This window comes from Ixodes scapularis, unplaced genomic scaffold (genome assembly GCF_016920785.2).
Source record: "Ixodes scapularis isolate PalLabHiFi unplaced genomic scaffold, ASM1692078v2 PGA_scaffold6__148_contigs__length_123643588, whole genome shotgun sequence".
Lineage (NCBI taxonomy): Eukaryota > Metazoa > Arthropoda > Arachnida > Ixodida > Ixodidae > Ixodes > Ixodes scapularis.
The window spans coordinates 62510876-62528283 of record NW_024609881.1 but is presented as its reverse complement, the minus strand read 5'-3'; the positions used below and the strand labels follow the sequence as shown (position 1 = coordinate 62528283).

General features: G+C 43.9%; 1 long non-coding RNA gene across 1 annotated transcript; it reads left to right on the top strand.

The window, feature by feature from the left end:
- Nucleotides 1–8877: 8877 nt before the first annotated feature.
- LOC121838416 lies at nt 8878–11205 on the top strand. The gene is made up of 2 exons (XR_006078494.1): nt 8878–8933; nt 11069–11205. It is a non-coding gene; the product is annotated as an uncharacterized LOC121838416 (long non-coding RNA).
- Nucleotides 11206–17408: the final 6203 nt, after the last annotated feature.

Genomic DNA, 17408 nt, shown 5'->3' with positions numbered 1-17408 from the left:
ATAGAGACTTCTATTTCCAGCAAGCTGTTTTCCGCCATGATTCCATGTCATCCTCCAGGCCGCAAATGTTTGCGCACACTGATTAAACTATTTACAAGTATATTGACATGCACTAGAAATCTGGTACTTTCTTTTAGAAGCAGCACGTTAGTGCACATGAATTCCCCCAGCGTCTTGCCTTCTAAAGGCGAAGAAGGAAAATGGAAATATCCGGGGCATGATTCGTGCAGAAAGCTAGATTTAATGGTCGTCCATTATTTCTACAAACTCCCTGCCAAATTCACAACCATATCGCTTGCTATCCTTTCTCCAAGAAGTGAGGTATTGATAGAATTTCGTTGCTCGGCCGCTATTTTTTGTAGTGGCGCGAAAAAAAAAAGAGGGAAGGGGGGAAAGGGGGGAGAAACAACAATTTTCGCTGGTAGATCTTTTTTTTTTCTTTTTTGCATTGCGATATTTTGTTGTCTTTAGGTATGCTTTTGTGGTGTAAACAATTTTAAGCACTTCCCACAAATATTTCATCGTCATCGACAGTTTTAAAGTATTACGCACTGCCTCGGGTGCTTTGACCTTACGCACTAGAGCGTCACAGGAGCGAGTATTTCCGCAAAATAAATACGAGGACCTGTTGCTCTCTTTGAATCGACCACTTTTGTGGCATCACGACGAACACACTTTCACCATGAAATCGTAAATAAAATGATTTATGATGAAATTGATTGGGCCACATTATTTAGGTTGCAAATAAACAGGGCGTCGTTCATGCAATGTGTTTACTTCCGTGTTTGAATGTGTTGAGAATGAGTAGCCGAAGAACGCAGTCTGCAGGCTGCTTCCTGGAGTGGCCTGATATATCCCTAACTCCGGAAAGGGAGGGAAGAGGGAGGGGGGGACAGAAAGGGGTGGAATGTGGTACACAGCTATGTCACTGAGAAGTTGCGATAGTGCAAACGATGGGGCGTTGTGGAGGGAAGTGAAGCAAAGACCTATCTTACGATTGTGCCGTCTTCATTAGAAGCAATTAAGAATTTCGGTTTGCTTCTTCAACCCCTCCTGAAGCCAATCTTTCCAATTTTGGATAAATCCGGGACAGCGTTGAACGCGCAAGCCCGCGCCAATATTTAAAGGTCTTTATCTAGTTATAAAACAGTCATCAAGCAGAGGTAAGGACGAATAAATACGCAAGACCCTATGGGAAAAACGTACAAGAAACAAACCTGCCGCTTGTTCAGTTCTGGTATGACACCAACAGAATTGCTTGTTATTATGTATGCAGCTAGTTTGGTTTGGCGTTCTGCATAACTGGAGATACCGGACCGCTATGGCTCCGGATCTGTCTATACTGGCAGCCAGTTTGCTTGCCGATATGATTCGGTGTGGCTGGTATGATTTTGCGTCCGATGACGTAGGCGACTGCCATCCTTCCAACAAAACGCTTATACCACAGGACCACCGGTATAACTAAATCATACATGCAGAAAGACGACCGCCATCTTCCAACGAAAACGTCCATCGTTCACCACCGGTATCGTTACATACACCATGCATGTTGAAAAAGGACATAAGCCACGTTTACATGAATGCGACTTAGTCGCATCGAATCCAGTTGCCACATTCAATATACGGTCATGTAAACGGCATAATGCGCAAAGCGCATCGCATTTTGGAACGGGGAGGATAATCGGAAGGCGCTCGCTGCGGGAGCGAGTGAACAGCTGAGAACATGGCGGCGGCCAACCTCAATGGCGGCGCGGAGAGCGGTCCCGCAATTTTTTTTCCCGAGAACAAACGCAAGCTTTTGTTGCGATCATAAGTAAGCGGAATATAGCGGAGCTGCTCGGTGAGGGCGGCCCCGTCCAAACCTTTGCGAAGTACGACTTGCGCGTCCGAAGGGGTCACAAAGGCTTCGGTGCAAGCACGAATGACACCGAGAGCTCCGAGCACTGTAGAGCACTGCATGGTAGCGCAGAACGAGCAGCTCCTACTTCGGTGCCGTTCCTGGCTGCGCAAGAGCCTCTCGAACTCGGGGTCCGGTTGGTCTGGTCGCGATCGGCGAGGTCTGGCGCGGCGAAACGCGGAGGCTTCCTCAAAGCGTGCGCACACACGTCGCCTTTCGCTCAGAGTGAACCGGCGGCCCGGCCTGGAGTCCCAAACGCCTTGGTTTTGATGCTTCTTCCGTCTCGCAACTTCTTTCACAGCACCGAAGACAGCGGACACGATCTTTACTTTCACTGAATGCGTCGAAAGGCCTCCACGTGCGATGCACCGGAAAACGTGGTGCGGCTGGTGCCGGAACGGAACTGCGTAACTTCGAGCTTTGAGTCAACGTGCACGGCAACAAACCGATCGTAACACCAAGCCGCCGATACCGCATCGCCGGTCGACAGCGGCAAACGGCTTGTTGCTCGTACTCGGCAAACTCGGCGTCTTTTCGTGGCCCCTCGCGTCCTTGCAACCAGCCACAAACTCATTAGCCCGCCACCGTAGCGACCGTAGCCGGCGTTGGAGAAAAGCGAAACCGAAACGTAAGGCTTCCGCCCAGTGGCTTCGGTGCTTCCGCTGCCGCGGCAGCCGCGGCTTTTCTAACTTCGCAGCTTCCACTTCCGGTCGTCGCGGAGATGGCAAACAATGGCGAAGGTAGAGCGGTGTGGTTCGTTGGCTCGTTTACGGTTACGGGACAGATGTTTTGCGGTCCGTTTCAACTGCGTCTCTGGTTCTAAACTCGACGGCGCCTGTCATAGTTCAACCAGGTGTGGTCGGCCTGGGTCGGCTCGCCTCGTCCGATCTCCGGACCGCCGGCGACTTCCGAGTTCTTTAGGCCTGGGATCCGAAGTCGTCTGTCTCCGTGAAACGGTAAGCGAATCTCGTCCCGTTTTCGTTCTACTTTTAAATTACGTTTGGTGCGCTACAGTGTAAGCATGCGTGCCAAGTGTTCGTGACAATTTTGAACTAGAATAATTGTGCTTCATTGCGGTTTGTCATTTACCGAAAATGTAAATCGAGCAATGAACAAGGAGCCATGCTTGAAAACGATGTATGTACGATGTTAACTTCTACCTGTGCGGCTTTAAAGAAAGTCAAGACTGGTTACGGTTGGATGCGAGGCTGGTCCCAATGCAATGGTAAGCACTTAGAGCGCCTTTCTGAACGGCATGTAAGCAATATAGCGATCAACGAGACGAGCGACGGCGCCGAGCGACGAAGGTTTGTCACTCTCGCTGCTTGCGCCGCTCGGTTCTTGGGCTTCTAGAAAACGTCGCTCATCGCCTTCGTCGCTCGCACCAATCGCTTTCATAATGTGTGTCGCGGCACGCGGCTGACTACCGTGTTCATTCAAATGTAAGTCAACTTTTTTTTTTCCCGGAAATTGTGAATAAAGAATTTCGTCACCTACATTCGCGACCAAATTTTGCGACCCTACCGGAGGCATGGAGCTATCGAGTGACCGAGCCGGCGTTGCCGTAGAGCCGCGCCGCTTCTTGTTTCGAAAAGCGTTTGGTAACCGAAATGTCTCGCCGCCCGCGGTGGCCGGTGCCGCTCCTCGGGCGTCGGATTTCGACATCGCGCCTCTAGCGTTCCCCTTGCTGGGCAACGGGGAAGGAGAGGAACGCGATGCGCCATGCACTTTACCCTCCATCCTCGCAAACGCGCACAAAAAAAAAAAAAAAAAAAAAAAGATGTTACTTTTGTTAGTTGCTTGAGGCGGCTCGGCTCGCGTGTTGCTCATGGCGACACGGCGGCTTTGCTTGCGTCTTTGTAGTTTGTCTTCCGTCGCTTCGCACCTTTTTTCCTTTCTTGTCATCATTTTACAAAGGTGTCAGTGAAGTATTGCTGCGAATTTCCGAGGATGTCTACCCAGCTGACGAAGCTTCGGACGACGATGACATGTCCAGAAGTTCTGACGGTGATAAAGTTTTTGGCATCGCCCCGTGATTTAGCTGAGTGATGTAAATAAAGGTTTGTTTCTTTCTTTTGCCCAAAATTTCCCCTGTTCTTAAAAATAAAAAAAAGGTCGACCTGTTTTTGAATTATTTTTTTTTTTATTCGCGGTGGATTCAATAAATAGGGTTCGACCTATTTTCGAGTAAATACGGTAACTTTAATTTTTATTTTGGGTTCTGTCGGACGCAACTCGAATGCTTGACAGTTACGTTGGGCGCAACTTTATTTTTTATTTCGGGTTCCGTCGGACGTAACGTTAGACACTGCGTTACACTTAAGGAACATAGGGGCTGCTGGTTCATCATATAAACCAACCATTTGTGTGTAATTAAAATGCATCACTGACCTAAAAAAAAAATAGTGCTATCCTAGAGTTCATGCTATAGGAATGTAGCGCTTCAGATAAAGTTGTTAATTTTTACTTTGCCCCCTCCAGATACAACATCTGGACTAAAGCAGTGTTCCGGGTCTCCTTCCAAGACCTCAGGCGGGTCGTCATTCAGTCCATGAGTCGGCGGCGTCTCATGGGCGTGTTGCTGGTGCTTACTGGATGGTGCTACCGAGGGAAAAGTGGTCATGCTTGGGAAAGGCAAGTATGGCCGCTGTAAGTATACATATTTTCTTTACCTTTGCTCGAATCCACCTTTAAGAAATGCACAGTTCGCATGTGTGCATCTCTCAATGTTTCCACAGTCGGCTGTTTTTTTTTTTTTTTCTTTTTTTGAGTGCTCCAACTCTGTTAGCGCTAGTTTCTCTAGATCATACAAATGGGATGCAACACTGTGCTGTGCAGAAGCACAGTGGAATTTACTCTAGCTTTATAATGCAGCACAAAATAGTTGACTCCAAGTATGGCTACTTTTGTGACTCCGTTTAACCAAAAGCTCTGCCGAAACAAACTTGCCGCCTTATAGGTAGTGCAAAAGAACCTCGCGTGCCTAACCTGGAGAAGGGCATTTTTTTTTCATAGGTCAATTTTTTCTTAAAGCAATACCTTCAGCCTCCTTGAAATGTTAACATCATGTGACACACCGAAGAGCAGTAAACTCTTTAATGTTGGCGAACCTTTAATTTTCGCGGCCTTTAATTTTGCAGAATTCAGTGGCTGCGATTATGTCCTCTGTGACCGATTCGAGAAGAAATAGGGGCCACGAAGGTAAGGGGGTTTTAGTGTACATCTGAGGAAAGAGGAAGTTACTTATGTTTGTATGCAGGAGTAAAACGAACAACAACAATCATGGTGTCGACACTTTGCAAGCCTATCTGTGTCTATTGAATGATATCAATTTTGTTTTAGTTCGTTAAACATTGTTGCGTGTACATTGTGGCAGGGCCGTAACCAGGGGGGGGGGGGGGCTAGGGGGCTCTGGCCCCCCCCCCCCCCAAATTTTTTTCTGAGTACGGCCCTGGTCGGTGCACTTGCAGCCAGCCGATTTTAATCTCCACCTCTGCGCACGCGCAGTGGCACCGGTCGGCTACCGGGTACCAAAGCGGGACCGGTTCTCCAGTTTGCTATAACTCTCCATTATATGCCACCGATGCACATGATTCATAGGCGAAAATAAGACAATAGACACTTTCAAAATGGCCGCTGTTGTCCCCGAGAACCCCCCCCCCCGAAATTTTTTTCTGGGTACGGCCCTGCATTGTGGGATGTCGTCTTCAACACGAGCAGTGGTTTTCCCTGAAGCAGGCAGCATGGACGCGTGCCGCAGCACAACATAGTTCATTTGCAGGTGGTACCGCAGGTTGAAGGATGGTTGGCACAATATGGGGGAATCACAATTCAATGTTCTACCTCGGGCGTAGACAAGATTTGCTCATTCTAAATCATTTTGTCAAAAAATTGGGGATTTGCGATTAATGTACCCGCATGGTTGGAAGGGCCAGACAAGCCTTGCGAGCGCTTCGTTTTCTAGCGTCTCAGTCCTGAACCCACTCACGCACCACGTGTAGATGTTCCGATAGGTGGGAGCACTTATTTGGAAAATGTTGAATGACAACTGTTATCTTTATCAGACTTCTGTATTATGGTCAAAGTTGGACTGCATATTTGCAACACTTTTTCTCACTTAAAAATATGTCATACTAAAATATGTAAAATAGCCGATGACAAAAAGAGAATGGCTGGGCGTCCTCAAGCACGTGCTTGTGCTTTTCACCCCGCTTTGGACAGATGTGCTTGCTCCAGGCTCATGAGGCGCTGAAACGTCATTGAAGGTAGCAGACGGGCTGGTGGTGGAACAACGGAGACTTCTCCCTGCCTTTCTGATGGTGTCAGTGAGCGTGTACCTCTATACTCTAACTTAGCTTAACCTGCACAGAGCTGAGGAGAATAGGCTTGGCGAGTGCCCTTATTGCATATGGATTTGTACAGCTGAGGCACTTTCTGAATCAAGAACATTGTGTATCATACCTTCAAAAACACATCATTTTGAGGGTTCAAAAGGAATTGTAAGGCATAACTTTGTTTGTATTGTCCTATTACGCATTGCAGGCAGGTAGCCAGGGGGAGGCTTATGAGGCCCGGCCTCCCCCCCCCCCCCCCGATATCTTCCATTTTGCATGGGTCCTCCTCTCCCCCCCTCCCCCTCATACAGCATTTTGTTATGAGTGGGTCCCCCCTGAAACAAAATCCTGGCTACGTGCCTGACGCATCGACTCCAACTTAATACGGAGTCGACTCACCCTGTTGATAAATTTAATGCCTGCCAGGTAATTTGTTTTGCATTCAGTTAATATATCAGTATTCACTTAGGTATCCCAAGTCATTAGTCGTTGAGATGCAGTCTCTGTAAGTCAGTCATGTTTAACATTCATAAAACTGCTTGTCAATTAATGGCACTGTCGAGGACATGTACTCTGCTCAAGCAATCGCTGTGCACAAGCTGGTCGTGTGGATACAGGCAGCAAACATCCCGGTTGAAACGTCCTTTCTCGCAATGTGGCTCAAGACTAGGTCGGGGCCCCACTCACAAACGTCTATACTTTGCATCTCTTTAAGCTGGACCACTTTTGACACTACAAGCCGTTGCAGCAAAAACAGTGTGACACATGATTATAAGCTCTACGTACCATGGCATCCAACTAGAAGGTCACATGGCTTGCAGTTCTGCCGTGGTTAACTTTAAACTGAGATAGTTTGGAATAATGCTCTCGGTTTGTAGTGTTGCCCGGCACGGTTAACAATTTGGTGATATAGTGCTGCATTGAAAAATCTGCATTCGTGACTGTATCACCTTATGAATGCATACTAGCTATTAAACTCTCCATTCTGCAGAGAAATAAAATGCACTTTGCTTCCAATTGCAGCTACTTCTGGAACTTCATGGTATGAAGCACCTTATGGCTGCAAGCTCTGACCGATCTTGTTCTCTGGTCTGCGCTGGCCCATTGCAGGGAGTCACTCCGAGAGGCTCACCAGAGGTTCCTGTCCGTGGTCGTTCTAAATTTTTTTTGTTGTAGGTATGCATCCTTTCTGTCTTTCCCTAATGTACTCGGGCGTTTTCTTTTCATTGTCGCAGATTTGCCTCAAAATTGGTTCAGCACAAAAATGGATGCTGTACAACCGTATCCCGCATATTTTGTTCAAGATAACTTTTCTTTGCGAAAGCTAGATTTTTTTTATAAAGGTTAGTTTTTTTTGTTTTTATTTACAAATTTATTTGAGTTTCCATGGGCAACACTAAAACGTTATGCCAAGGGCAAGGCCAAGTTCACTGCTCTAACTTGTTCTCAACTGATTGCAAGAAATTTCGTTAATGTCGTGAAACCTCTTTCCAGCACTTGCTTTGCAGCATGGAAACAAATTATACATGGGACATACTCTTTTTTAGACTGGTTGCTCATTCCGCAGGTCTGCCTTCTATAGATGTCGTGCTACTAGAGAGCAGGCGAATTCGATTGTTGGTTTTGCCGTTGCTTTTTTTTTAGCCGTTGTCTTAATAGTTCTTGTAAATTTAAAAATTTTCCTAAAAAGCAAGTCGGCAAGAATATCTAGTTTGACTAGTTAGCTGAAAATAATGATCTAGTACCCTTTAGTCAGTAAAATAGATAGTGTGTGCCGCTGTTAGTGTCAAGTAGAGATGCACGCTTTTTAGGCACTTTGCGCAGAGTGGTACCCATTTTTATTGGTTAGCCTCTTGGTGCGCCAACTAAACTCTTTCTATCCAGACACCTGCCCATTGCTTTTATTTGGCAGGCTTTGGCAATAAAATAATATAGTGTTATTCCTCGGTGGCTTAAAAACCTAAAGAAAGAAGTTTCTTCATGTTTAAACGCAAATTTTTATAAAGGCAAAAATCAATTAAGCCAGTAGCAGACGACACATAGCCTCAACAGTGCTCCGCGCCAACAGCGTTGCGTCAAAATAGCAGTCGTCTCCTTTTTCCTGCCTTCTCTCTCCCTCCTTCGGCGCTCTCCTCCCTTTCCTCCTCTCCGGCACCTTTGTCACCACACCCACTGGCTAAACTCTCCCACTATACGGCTCTGCATTGCAGTAGTAGGTTTTTTTTTATAGTCTTTAGAGTTAAATGTGAATATTTGACAGAATTCTCCCAGGTTGGGGTGAAAGGGGGTTAAATGAATGCATTTGATCATTCGCCTTAATTCGGTACCCATCATTTCAAGGCCTGTGTGGCCTTGTCCTGGGGTGTGTCTATGACTGTGGCTGTGAAGGAGCAGTTTTTTAATAGGTGCACGTACAAAGTATAAAAACAAAAGGATCTATGTGCTGATCACGAAAGAATATGCTAGCCATTCTAATGTAGCTCTGCCAAGTACTTGATTGTGATTTGTTTTTATTTCCAGCTACTTGGTTGCCTCAAGATCTGGAGATCCCAGTGGCCACAAGCTTGGACTCAATCTTCTTCTGTGGTCCGGCCAGGACCATGGGGGAGGTAATCCCAGCAACAAGAGCATCACAGTATCTCCCTGCCTGTGATTTTCGATTAGCATCACGACAAGGGAGTCCTCATGCCACCAAGTGTTAGGTATGCTACTCGAAATAAGCATTCTTACCTCTTCTTGAAGTGAAACAGCAAAAGCACTACTAAGCCTAAAATGCAAAAAACATTCAAATCTCGGGTTGGATGGAGTTCCAATTACAAAAAGGCTTCTGCAGACATGATTCACATGTGAACTTAAAGCCCACGGATGTAGGTTCGACAGAGTCACAGAAATAACTTCCCGCAGATGGCTTCGCTAGTGCTATACACAAACAAATTCTTAAAATAATCATTGTGTTACGTTGGTGTCATCAATCTTATGTACCTACCCCACCCAGCAGTCGGGAGATGTGAAATATAAAAAATGGGAACTTGCACATTGTCAGCTCTGCAAAGATAATATATTGACCCGAGCATAGCACGTTCTACTTAAGAAAGCAATTCAATGCAGGCCTAGTTTTAAGCTTCACATATTTGTTATTGCCCTTCATAATAAAGTAAAAACTGCTTAAGTTGTGGCCCACTTCAGGCTTTCTATTAGTGTTAAAAAGTGTTAAGGCAGTTTAAAGAGCTCGCTCCAAATATTTTCTTGAAATGCATAGGTTTATGGAAATTATTATGTGGATGTTTGCAGACAGTCATGGTGAGACCAATCTTTAGTGCCAAGTGTTCCACTTATTCAGAGTTGGTTGAGTCTGTAAATATTGTAGGTCGCAAATTAAATTTTTATAGTATGCAATGGGCACAATCATCCGTAATGACTAGCTCTACCTAGGGGAACTTTATATGTTTACTACGCAAGATGGTTTCGCAAAACTAAGTATTTAGTTTATTCAACTCCTGCACTAACCTTATCTCTAGAAACTTTTTATATTCGTTACGATGCTGAGTTAGGATTCAGGAAGTAGTTTTTCTAGAACTACGCTAGACATTTCCAGTTGATAGTTTTTCTCGCAAAGCATTCGAGAGAGCCAAACCCTGTAATATACGGATGGAATTCCAGAATGATGCGACTGGCAGTTTGAAACATTCGGCACTGTAACAGTAACAATGACATGTCACTTGCCTATGTAATGCTATGTAATGCTCATTGTCGCAGATCAAACTGCTTTTTCCGTCTGCACTCATTTTCAGTGGACTCATTCAGTGAACTCGCACCCGAGACTGCAGCGCTGGGTTCTGCGAAGTAATTTGCATGAATATAGATGCAACAGGTTTCTTTGAGCGTGCGTCTAACACGTATTCTTCATATTGAATCTGCTACTGTATTCATGACCATGTCCTTAATTGTATCCACATTCCAGCTTATTTTTATTTTGACATTTGAGTTTTCTTCAGTACTTTTCTCAACATCTGTGCGTGTTGGGCCGTACTCAAGACCATACATGTTGTCTTTCACTATTACATCAATATATAAAACTGTTGATGCCGAGTGAGAATTCAATGTACCGGATCTGTCGTGCGAGTTAAATAAGAACCAATAAAAAGCTCTACAAAGGAAATTTTGTTAAAGGAAGCTGTATAAGCATTAGAATAGCACATGCCATGCTAAAAAAAAATACAAATTCTTGTTAGGTATGCAAGGATGACACTGCTGTGCTGTTTCTGATGTGTCACAAAAAAAATCAGTGCCATACAGTGTTCCTTATGGAAGTACAAACTGTCGAATTCAAAGCCCAGAAGTTTTATTCAAGAATGTTCCTCAATACAAATGTATTTAGAGATCTGAGCCACTGACTCATACATGACTATGTGGCGAACATTCATTTTCATGTGCATTATAGTTTACAAGGTCTAGTCCGCATTGATTTATTGCATTCATGCTGAAACTGGGAGGGGTTCTCTGGGTATGAATAAAGATATAAACATTTCTTAAAATCAAAACATTTGAGAACAGACTATACGGCTTTGCATTGCAGTAGTAGTTTTATTTGTAGTCTTTACAGTTGAATGTGAATATTTGACAGAAGTCTCTCAGGTTGGGGCGAAAGAGGGTTAAATGAATGCATTTGATCATTCGCCTTAATTCGGTACCCATCATTTTAACGCCTACGTGGCCTTGTCCTGGGGGGTGACTATGACTAAAAGAAGAGGATCTATGTGCTGATCACGAAAGAATATGCTAGCCATTCTAATGTAGCTCTGCCAAGTACTTGATTGTGATTTGTTTTTATTTTCAGCTACTTGGGTGCTTCAAGATCTGGTGATCCTAGTGGCCACACGCTTGGACTCAATCTTTTTCTGTGGTCTGGCCAGGACCATGGGGGAGATAATCCCAGCAACAAGAGCATCGCAGTATCTCCCTGCCTGTGACTTTCGATCAGCGTCACGACAGGGGAGTCCTCGTGCCACCAGGTGTTAGGTATGCCACTTGAAATAAGCATTTTTCTTACCTATTACTAGAACAGCAAAAGCACTACTAAGCCTAAAATGCAAAAAAACATATTCAAATCTTGGGTTGGATGGAGTTCCAATTACAAAAAGGAGTCTGCAGACATGATTAACATGTGAGCTTAAAGCCCGCGGATGTAGGTTCGACGGTGTCACAGAAATAACTTCCCGCAGATCGCCTTGTTCGTGCTTTACACAAGCAAATTCTTAAAATAATCATTGTGTTTCGTTGGTGTCATCAATCTTATGTCCCTACCACACCCGGCAGTCGGGACATGTGAAATATAAAAAAACAGGAACTTGCACATTGTCAGCTCTGCAAAGATTTATATAGTAAACAGAGCATAGCACATTCAGCTTAAGAAAAAAATTCAGTGCAGGCCTATATTCATGGTTCACATATGTGTAATTGCTCTTCATAATGAAGTGAAAACTGCTTAAGTTGTGGCCCACTACAGGCTTTCTATTAGTGTTAAAAAGTGTGGTAGAAAACATGATTGCGCTTGGAAGACGGGGACATAGGAAGGCCAGACACAACACAGCACTAACATTCAACTGATTTAATTCAAGAACCTCAGCGTAGAAACGGACTTTGTCACCGCACCACATGTCAACCAATCCGTTCTGCCACGGACCGCAAGTACGCCAACTCCTTATCCGCCAAGTCAATTGACGCCATACTGACACAACTTGTGCCGGAACTATTTATAGTGTCAGCCTCCATAATCTCGCTAACAGTCCTATCTTTGTGCTTCTCAAGAACAGTAGACGAAGCAAATAATTGTTTGCACCCGCAGTCATGGCAGTGACACGACAGATCATCACTGCGAGTGCAAACCATTATTTGCTTCGTCTACTGTTCTTGCTAGGCACAAAGATATGACTGTTAGAGAGATTATGGAGGCTGATGCTATAAATAGTTCTGGCACGTGTTGTGTCAGTGTGGCGTCAATTGACTTGGCGGATAAGGAGTTGGCGTACTTGCGGTCCGTGGCAGGGCCACGGATTGGTTGAGATGTGGTGCGGTGACGCAGTGTGTTTTTACGCTGAGGTTCTTGAATTAAATCAGTTGAAAGTTAGCACTCGGTGGTGTCTGTCCTTCCTATGTCCCCGTCTTCAAAGCGCAATTATGTTTTCTAACGTACCGTACCAACTTGCCCAACAATCAGCACTTGTTAAAAAGTGCTATTGTGTTTTAAGCAGCTCGCACCAAATATTTTCTTGAAATACATAGGTTCATGAAAATTATTATGTAGATGTTGGCAGACAGTCATGGTGAGGCCAATCTTTAATTCCAAGTGGTCCACTTATTCAGAGTTAATTGAGTTTGTAAATATTGTAGGTCGCAAATTACATTTTTATGGTATGCAATGGGCACAATCATCCGTAATGACTAGCTCTACCTAGGGGAACTTTTTTTACTACGGCAAGATGGTTTCGAAAAACAAAGTATTTAGTTTATTCAACTCCTGCACTAACCTTGTCTTTAGAAACTTTTTATATTCTTTGCGATGCTGAGATAAGATTCTGGAAATAGTTTTTCTAGAACTACTCTAGATATTTCCAGTTCATCATTTTTCTCGCAAAGCATTCGAAACAGCCAAACCCTGTAGTGTACGGAGGGAATTCACAGAATGATGCTACTGACAGTTTGGAACATTCGGCACTGTAACAGTAATAATGACATGTCACTTATGTAATGCTCATTATCGCAGATCAAACTGCTTTTTCCGTCTACACTCATTTTCAGTAGACTCATCCAGCGAACTCCCACCTGAGACTGCAGCGCTGGGTTCTGCAAAGTAATTTGAATGAATATAGATGCAACAGGTTTCTTTGAGCGTGCGTCTAACACATATTCTTTATATTGTATCTGCTAACTGTATTCATGACCATGTCCATAATTGTATCCACATTCCAGCTTATTTTTATTTTGACATTTGAGTTTTCCTCAGTACTTTTCTCAACATCTGTGCTTGTTGAACCGTACTCAAGTCCATACATCATGTCTTTTGCTATTACATTTATATATAAAACTGTTGATGCCGAGTGAGAATTCAAGGTACCGAATCTGTCGAGCGAGCTAAATAAGAACCAATAAAAGCTATACAAAGGAAATTTTGTTAAAGGAGGCTGTATGGGCATTAGAATAGCACATGCCATGCTAAAAAAAAAGGTACAAATTCTTGTTAGGTATGCAAGGATGACAGTGTTGTGCTGTTTCTGATGTGTCACAAAAAACAAAAAAAATCAGTGCCATACAGTGTTCCTTATGGAAGTACAAACTGTTGAATTCGAAGCCCAGAGGTTTTATTCAAGAATGTTCCTCAATACAAATGTATTTTGAGATCTGAGCCACTGACTGATACATGACTATGTGGCAAACATTCATTTTCATGTGCATTATTGTTTACTAGGTCTAGTCTGCATTGATTTATTGCATTCATGCTGAAACTGGGAGGGGTTCTCTGGGTATGAATAAAGAGATAAACATTTCTTGATATCAAAACATTTGAGAACGGACAAAAGGAAGGATCTGAGAACGGTATCTTAGATTCTCTTCTTTTTCTTACAGTATATATAATGTTCACTTTATTTCACCTGATGCATTTAGTTTTTAGCGCAGCTCTTAGCACCCGTTTCCGCGTTTCGCGGCGTCGCTGTCGGCGTAACCGCCCAACTAAACTTGGCAGGAAATTGAATTAATGTTGTGGTCATGTGACGTTAATATTTCCGCTAAGTCTAGCTGAGAAACTGAATTTTTTTATGGATGACGTGACACGGTCATGCGACGTCATTTTCCCCGCTACTTTTAGCGGAAAAACTGCATTTGTGTTGAGGTCATGTGACATCAATTTCCGCGCTAAATTTATTGGGAAACTTAACCCGCTAAATTTAGTGGGGAAGTTTCCCCCTAAATGGGAGGGAGCAGAAAAGGAGGAGGGGAGGGGAAGGAGGGGCATACCCTCCCATCTTCCTCTTCGAGAGCTGTACTGTATTTTCTCATTACAGAGAATTGTAAACGTCTCATATTTCATCTCATGTTTATTCAACTTTTATATTGCAGGTGCGCTTGCAGCACAAATCTGGGTTGTGCTGATCCTCTACGCATAAGTTAGGAACTCCTGAGTGACAAGAGTGGGAGTTTGGTCTGACAGCTCAAGGGACACCATTGTTCAGTATTGAATTTTTAATTATCTTCTTTTGAGCAAAGTTAAGCTTTGCTGCATGCAGTTCTTCTAAAAATAAATACCTGCAACCAAATTTACCAGGTCACGACATTTTGCCTCTGCTCTTAGTGCTCCTGGTGTGCAAACATCATAATTGTTTGAAACCACTCACTGATGTAGAGACTCATTGACATCCAGCATTCCAATGAAACGCTGGATATCCACAAGTCTTTCTTGAACAATGCAAGCGGGAAAGGAACCATACAATCATATTGTATTGGGGGACATTCTACAGAGTGTTTTTTTGTATATTTTACAGATTTAAAAAAAAAGCCGTAAAAGCTACATTTACGCAGTCTGTACACGTGAGTTATATGGCCAGGGTGGCATAGTATAAAAGGCTAATTTGTAATGATCAGTCGGCTTATTACAGAGATGTGCCAGACTTCTTTCAGAAAACTAGATGGAGGTTCATTCTCGCGTGGTTTTATCCCGCGAATCTGAATATCCCGCTCGTTTTCCACAAAGATATAACTAAACGTGAGAAAACACAAAAAAAAACATCCTACCAATAGTGACATCGTAAGAAGACCTTTCAGCCGCCAAGTGTGTGTCGCTTAAGGGCCGCGCGTCCAGTCGCAAGTTTTCTAGGTATATTCTCCCGCATTGGCACCAGTCGTGACGCATTTTTCTGCCCCTTTAATAAATAGCATATGCGTGCATAGCTTTCATAGGCGCTGAAGATGCGTGAACAAAGATTTTGAAAGCTGCTCTTGTGACGTCGCTCTCTAGGGAAGTGCTTTCAAAGCGCTTTAAAAATGACTCTATGCAGCCTCGATTAATTAAATTAGCAAATAATTTTGATATTTGAGATTCTGGAGGTCAAATGAAGAAGATTTAAAAGTGTTTTCTCAAATACAAAACCGCTTCAGCCTCTCTCTAAGTATAGTATGTTCCTGAAATTTTTAATCAGTCAAAATAGACCCATGGTTCCAATTAGAGACTTCTAAGCATCATCAAAACACACTAAATCAATTTTCTTTGTGAAGATATAAGACAAGAGCAGCATTTTATGGTGTTCTAAAAAAATGGTCAATTTGGACGCGTTTCCAGACTTCGGTTTCTTACCAGAGCGCATCTTTGCACCTACGGTCCTGCTGCCCGGTGGCCGCAGTGCGAAGCCGCCCCCTCGCCTCCCTCGTAGGATGGAGGGAAGCAAGGCGCACGTGTGTTGCGCGTCTAAGCCCCTGGGGAACAGGACTGTGGGTGCAAAGATGAGCTCTGATAAGAAACTGAAACCTAGAAACTCGTCCAAATAAAGCATTTTTACAGAACGCGTAAAATGCTACCCCTGCATTATATCGTTCTAAAAAGAGTTGATTTTGTGGTTTTCAGTGACTCAGAAAGTTTCCAATAGAAACCATAGTTTCATTTTCACTAATTAAAAAGTTAATTAACAAATTGTATTTAATTATCTGACTGATCGTTACGACTAGGTCCCTATACTACGTACGCCTGGCCATATAACTCGCCTGCACAAATCGCATTAATTTAGCTTTCACAACCTTTCTAAACATATATGTAAAGCTTAAAACTAAATTGCCGTGTACAACAGTGAAAAGGCAAAACCACCATGTTGGAGTCATATGGCTCCAACATGCAGGTATCGCCTTTTCGCTGGTATAGGATGTCCCATATTACGTTATCCATGTATGGTTCCGTCCGCCTACTTGGTTCCGCCATAATCCACTACGCCGGTATAGGATGTCCCATAATACGACACGCTTGTATGGTTCCGCCTACCTGTATCATTCCGCCGTAATCCACTCTACTGGAGCTGCCTTTTCGCTTGTATAGGATGTCCCATATTACGGTTACGCTTGTATGAGCCTTTTCCATCATCTTTCCATCATCGATATTTTCCAACAGGGGAGTCCAAAATGGGATGAACAACCTATGAGAGGAGATATGTTTCAAACAGTAATGAAGAGATTAGGGAAAGCCACTCGATTTATAAGTTTCGTAAATAAATGTATTATCGACGACCTGAACCCTTTATTGCACGAGCCAATCCTCGTGCAGACACGGGAATGGTTCCAGCAGCCGCGCGATGCCAGAGAACGGCTGCTGGAACGAACCCAGCATACCACGACCCCTCGATCTCCACCGACCGAGCGGCCTCGGACCTACAGCTCATGGGAAAAAGCGTGCGGTCGCGCTGGCTTCCTCAATCTCGAGGATGGAGCGTGCCCGCGTAAACGAGGGAAGACACCTAGACGTCTCAAGGTCGTTGTGGCGCTCGCAGCTAGTTGCTCATTTCGCGCTTTTTGAGGATTATCCCTACAGAAAAAGCCGACTCAAAAGAAGCCTCTGCCGTCACGTGATTTTTGGGAGAGGGTGAAAAGAGGAGGGAGCGAGGGTCATTTTCCTACCTTGCGGAAAATGGTTTCGTTGGTCGGTCTTTAAGGTAAAATAACTAGCAAGGGAAAGGTCTCGTCAGAAAACATTTCACTAATCAGAAAACATTTCACTAAAGGAATTGCCAACTCGTTCACAGACGTCAACAGCATCCAGCTCGTTTCTCGAAGAATCAGTAAACTAAAAGGGATTGGAAGTGTGCTTGGGTGTTAACTGCATTCCAAATAATTTTGAGTTAGTTTTTATAAGGCCGCGTAGGTCCTCAATAAAGAACTAATTTTTCGCTCTCATTATTTTGTTCACACACATTTGCGAGATTTCGTCGTACTTTAGAAATGCAATAAAAGAACGCGATATTTTAGCCTGCTTGCTTGGCACTAGGAAACAGCCGCTACCAGACACCCGAACTGATTCAAAAATTCCCAGGACGTTTTGGGGAATGAAGCGATCACATAGCAGGCGGAAGCAAGTATACAGCGTGGAAAAATATTCATTTTACCTATTGTAATGAAGGCCGATAATGTCGGTGTCGTCGTTTTTA